Raw genomic sequence first — 5,867 nt, forward strand, 5'->3', positions numbered from 1 at the left:
GACTCAGCCCCCCAGCCCTGTCGCTGGTGAGGGTGACAGAGTCCAGTTCAGTCCCGGGCTCCACTTGGAGCCAGAACAGAACAGTCTGAAACCTGGGTGGCAGCCAGTGAGGCTGTCCCCTGCCCCTCTCCCAAGAGTGGGAGAACTTGAACTTCGAACGTGGCCACGGGATCAGCAAAAACAGAACGTTCTTCAAAGTCTTAACACTGACTTCTACAGGAAGGGGGCGAGGAGGACATGGACGTCCTTCTTCCTGTTGGAGGTCTTTTGTTAGGTGAACCTGAAAACAGATCCTGACACACAGGCTTTTGGCGAAAACCGCCTCTACCTCTTTATCTACCTGGGGTTAAAATTCTGACTCCAGAGCCCGCCGTGGTGGTGCACACCTCTAACACCCCGGACTCTGGGAGGCTGAGGCAGGAAGATCACAAATTGGAGCCCAGCCTGGGCAGGTTAGCAGTTTGCAAGACCCTGTCTCAAGAAATAAAAAGGGCTGGGAATATAGCTTAGTGCGAAGCCCTTGGGTTCGATCTGACTCAAGAACCATTGAACAGGAGAATTTTTAAAAGCAAATAAAAGACGTGTGGAGTATTGTAAAGGTAAAATACAGCTGTCCTTCAAGAAGGAATCTCAACATCCAAGAAGCAGCGATCAGCGACTGCGAATCTGAGTCAGTTGTTCCTGGGTCGTTAGCGGATTTTCCCAGCCTTGCGGCCTGGTCTGCAAACCAAGGCCGCACAGACGCCAGAGGGTGGCTCGGCTTGGGCTGCTTCTCCCTATTTTGAAACAGAAAAACTGCAGCGAGCCGGCGGGCAGGAGCGCGGGCGGAGGCGGGCGGAGGCCTGGAAGGGGGGCGCAGGCTCGGGGCTGGGAGTCCGGGTCCCCGCGGCCCCGCTCGGCTCCTGCAGCTCCGACAGAAGCCAGGAGGGGCGGGTCCCGAAGCCGGAGCTTGGGCCGGGGTCTTCGCTCCACCAGCAGCCGGAACCCATCGGGAGCCGCAGCCTCCTCGCCTGGCCTGAGGGATCCCGGGGTTTATCCCCCCCCCCCCGGAATTTGTATTGGAAACTGAGGCGGGACAGCGGGTGAAAGGTTTCCAGGAAGGCGCCTGAGCAGCCTGAGAGGAGGTTTCCGTAGTGTAGTGGTCATCACGTTCGCCTAACACGCGAAAGGTCCCCGGTTCGAGACCGGGCGGAAACAAGGGCTACTTTTCCCGGAGAAGTTTTGGGAGTCCAGCGGTGACCACTTTCGCCTAACACGCGGAAGGTCCTGGGCCTGAAACCCGGGGGAAACGAGGTTTTGCTTCTTTTCTCCTCCGGAAAGTGAAAGCTTGCTTCAACCCTTTTATCCGGGATGGTTCAAGGACAATCAACTAATCAATCCTGACCTTAGCACACACCAGCACACGCACACGCGCCTCTGAGCGAGGACAGACCCGCTCCGCTCCGGCGCTGCTCCGGGCCAGGCCGGGCTTCGGCGGAGCAGAGGAGGCGGAGGGCGGCTTGGACCCGGCCTGGAGCTCGCGGGCTGCTGAGGGTCAGCATTTGTGACTCTGAGATGGGCAGGGGCGTTGCCTTGCGAATTGGGAATGGAGGGAAGAACAGGTCTGCAGCTGAGAGAAGCGGGAGTGAGCGCAGACGCTGGCGAGGCGCAGAGGCGCTGAGGGGGGCGCCCAGAGCTGGCGTGGGGAGCGGGAGTGGGGCAGCGGCGCTCAGAGGAGCGGAGGAGGCAGCGCGAGGCTGAGTTCCGCCTGGCGCTCACGTGCGTGACTCCGCCCGGACCTAGCTGGGCTCCTCAGGAAGAAAAGAACGATCGCAGGTCAAAGCTCCGGTCTTTTAAAGACTTGCGACTCCCAGATCAAAATGTTCTCCAGGTGTCTGCTGAGGACTTAGCTCAGTGGTGCCACCGCCTAGTTCGCAAGTGCAAAGTCCTGAGTTTGATCCCCGGTACAGGAAAAAAAAAAAAGTTCTCCAGGTTCCTCAGTTTAATTTCCCCGGGGGGAAACAGAGGAAGGTAATTTTAAAATTTGACTGGCTGCTAATAGAACGGTAGTAACCTTGAGTTCTTTATCCACAAAGTACAGAAAAGAGCAAGTTAACCCTATAATTGCAATTTAAGACTTTGCAATGCATAAGAAATGTTTTTTCGCCGCCTGCTGCGCAAGCTCAAGGACCCGAGTTCGATCCCCGGTACCAAAGAAAGAGAAATGTTTTAAGCAGACCAATTAAACATCAACTCAAATTAAAACAAGTATATATTTACCAATTAGCTAAAATTTGTAATTTCATTTCTCTTGTAAAATCTCTTTATGTCGAGTAGAGTACAGTTGCGGTTTCTCTGGCTTTGTTTTGAATTTTAGACCTTTGTAGGCAGCATCAGGCTGATAACACACTGCTGACCTTGGGGCTCTTAAAGCCAGGAGTGTTTTTCTTACTATTTAGCTTTATGCTCTTCAGAGCTTTTCTAGTTGTTTTTAATCCATTATTTATTTTCTCATTTTAGTTTTTTCCCACCCGAGTGCAAGGCCTGCTCGGCACATTTTGGGTCTGACCCTGATCACCCCTCCCCCCCAATAAAGCCTAGCATTTCTCATGCCCTTGCCCCCACCTCCTCCAGACACTGCGATCTTAGCCACTCAAGGGAAGGGGGAGGCAGCTGGACCTCCTCCAGAGGGGGAGCACCTGGGTTTGCCTGGAATGGTGTCCCATTTTCTGAGAGGCAAGTCCGCCCTGTGAAAGAGCAGATTTGGCCAGCAGTTGTTCTAAAACCGAAACTAAACAGTTTCCACCAGTGGCTGATTGCCTCAGAGCAGAAGTTTGAGTGGCTCCCAGGCTAGGTTGTTTGGGCCACAAAACAGTGCACAGGGCTCCAAGTTGTCAACGTCTCAGTTAAAATCTCAAGGGAGATTTCTTTTGTTGTTGTTGTTGAGCTGTTTGAGTGCTACTTTTGACAGGCTCCCTAAGTTCCATATCTAAAGCTCTTGTTTGTGAACAACGAAGATTATATTTAACTGTCTTTTGCAGCATGAATTTTAACACTGCAGGCCAGCTTGGGCAGAAAGTGCCCAATGTTTTACTCCCAACTGACTACCTTTACCATCTTTTCGCATCTGAAGCATCTACCTCTTTTTTGGGTTTTGCTCCCTATTTGGACTTTCTTACCTTGATTCGAGGTACACTGCATCATCAGTTCTTTTTTTTTTTTTTTTTTTTATTCTCTATATCGTCACTGAGCAGGTGATTGCTCATGGTTCAAACCCCATGTTGGGTGCTAATTACTGGAGACACCTGCAGTTAGGTTTTAGTATCCTGCCCAGTATATGAAACAGGCCTGATAAATAAATGTACTAAGAGGTAGAACTAAGAGAGAGAAAGCGGGGTGCCAGGATGACCAATGCTAGTGCATCTGGCAAAAGTGCTGGCCAGTTCCAGGCACTGATTTTTTGGCAATCAATTGGGGAAGCTATATGCAATTTTTATGGAAATTAATATGAACAAGGCTCATAAAGGACAAAACAAAGCATTTTTGAATTAGGAACAGAATAGACAAAATATATGGTTATAATTTCAGCATTTTTCTTTTAGTAAGAAGGTTTTAGTTGCGGGAATGGAATTTGGGTGTGAGTTACTCTGACTTTGGCACATAAGCTTTGGCCAGACTCACTTCTCAAAACAAGCCAATTGCGGGGTTAACTCCTCACAGCCTGCTTTGGGCATAATCAATATATATATATATATATATTTTTGGTACCGGGGATCAAATTCGGAACCTTGCGCTTTCGAGGCAGGCACCTGAACCATTGAGCTAAATCTCCAGCCCCTGGGCATAATCAATATTCTGGTCCCCTGCATCCAGGAACTTTCCGCACAGTATATTAGTTGTTCAGTGTTACAGCCTTCTGCCTCTCAGGAGCCATGCCAACATCTTTATTTCCATCCCTTTATGGGTTTTGCACCTCTGCCCTTCAAAATAATATCACACCGGTTGATGGGATCTGCTGGGAAGGGGCTTTATCCAGGTGTGCCAGCCCAACTCCGTGGCAACATGGGAAGCATGATGCATGCAGGAATTCACCATGTGTGGGACCTTGAAGTTCTTGGAATCAACAACCACTTAGCAAGTCTGACTTTGAAAGGACCAAGTGTTTCCTCTGCTTTGAGTCTCTGCAATTTTAAATCTTACTATTGAAAACCGTGGTTGCTTTCATCTATTCCTGACAGATCCCTAGACACGCAAGGAGCCATCAGGTTCCTGATTCACATGCTGGGCCTTGGACTGGCCGCTGGGCCATATCTCACTATAGAGCAGAGCAAGAAATTAAGATTATCGATTTTTTTTTCCTGGTACCCTTTTGAAGCAGGTGAGGTGCAACAGAGCTAAATCCCTGGATGGAGAAATGAAGGACCAGGTAGACACCAAGGTGGCCCAGCAGGAGGCAATGCCTTCAGGAGAGACTTGCAGGGAGGAATCCTCTTGGCAGTGAGGGCAGCAGTGAACACAAGACCACCCTCAATGGTGACCGGGTGGAGGTGGGGTCTACCCTTACTATGAACCCAATTTAATACCAGAGTAACCATGGTGGCCTGGAGTGGTCCATGAGGCTGTCTGTGTGCCAGGAATAATTCAGTGTCCCAATGTATGCCTGTGTTTTTTTTTAAATTGTTGTTGTTGTTTGTTTTTGAAACAAGGTCCCTCTGTGTAGTTCAGGCTGGCCTTGAAGTCACTATGTAGCCCAGGCTGGCCTTGAACACTTGGTGATCCTCCTGCTTCAGCTTTCCCAGTGGTAGGATTACAAGTGTGCACCACCATGCCCACCCCCAATCTATGCTTGTCAAGGAGTATTGAACTGAAAAGTATCTATTTAAAAAAAACCAAACTACAGGATTTCAGAAGTTTATCCAGTTTTGCTTTAGACCCTGAGGGACAATAGGAAGTTCCGAATTTGAGAGTAATTCAGATGTTACTGGGTTAGCAACAGGTGATTAAATTTCTAACAAAAACTTGTGAAGGAATTTTCCATGTAGCGATAGAAAGCCTCACACTGTGACACTAGAAAGTTGAAACATTCTGGAACTGCACTACATCATTAGTTAATTCATTGTGGGGAACAGGTGCACATATATAGCACACCTTAGTCCTTTTGATCCCCCCTTCCCCTTCCCTCAATGCCCGCTCCCTCCATCTCTAGATCCCTTTCACACTTGCAAAAGATCTATCTCACTGTTTCCTATTGCCTGTCTTTTACTTTGCTCCTTAAAGGATTTATCATTTGAGTTTCTCATGTAAGAGAAGCCATATAATATTTAAGCTTGTGTGTCTGATTTATTTCACATAACATTATGGTTGCAAGGTGCATCCATTTTTCTACAAATACCTCAAATCTATTTTTCTTTAAGGCAGAGTAGTATTCCATTATGTATAAATACCACATTTTCTTTATCTTATAACTTTGATAGTTAAGATATTCTTTTATTTTTTTTTGGTACCAGAGATCGAACTCGGGTCCTTGCACTTGTGCAGCAGGGTGCGAAAACACTGAGCTAAATCCCCAGCCCAAGATATTCTCTTTTTAAAGAAAGCTTATTAGAGTATTTTGTCATATTTTATTTGATTTACCTTCACATTACTGATATACAAAAATTTCTCTACATTTACAAATTGAGGGTTTTTTTTTTTGTTACTGGGGATCGAACTCAGGACCTTGCGCTTGAGAGGCAGCCACCAGAATCACTGAGCTAAATCCCTGGCCCGAGTTATTTTTTCAAGTAAGCATATTGCAGATTACTTTTTCTGTTCTTGTCTGACTTTGATGTGATGATATTTCGTGAGTATTTGCACTTAATTTTCATGAAATTTATTTAGCTTTACTT

The 5,867-nt window shown here is 47.6% G+C and overlaps 1 non-coding gene across 1 annotated transcript; it reads left to right on the plus strand.

The window, feature by feature from the left end:
* The first annotated feature begins 1,124 nt into the window (after positions 1 to 1,124).
* Positions 1,125 to 1,197, plus strand: Trnav-aac (transfer RNA valine (anticodon AAC)). The gene has a single exon. It is a non-coding gene; the product is annotated as a tRNA-Val (tRNA).
* Positions 1,198 to 5,867: the final 4,670 nt, after the last annotated feature.

The sequence above is a fragment of the Heterocephalus glaber genome, unplaced genomic scaffold (assembly GCF_053883595.1).
Source record: "Heterocephalus glaber isolate CG9 unplaced genomic scaffold, H.glaber_assembly_v1.0 deba00001442, whole genome shotgun sequence".
In the NCBI taxonomy this organism is placed as follows: Eukaryota; Metazoa; Chordata; class Mammalia; order Rodentia; family Bathyergidae; genus Heterocephalus; species Heterocephalus glaber.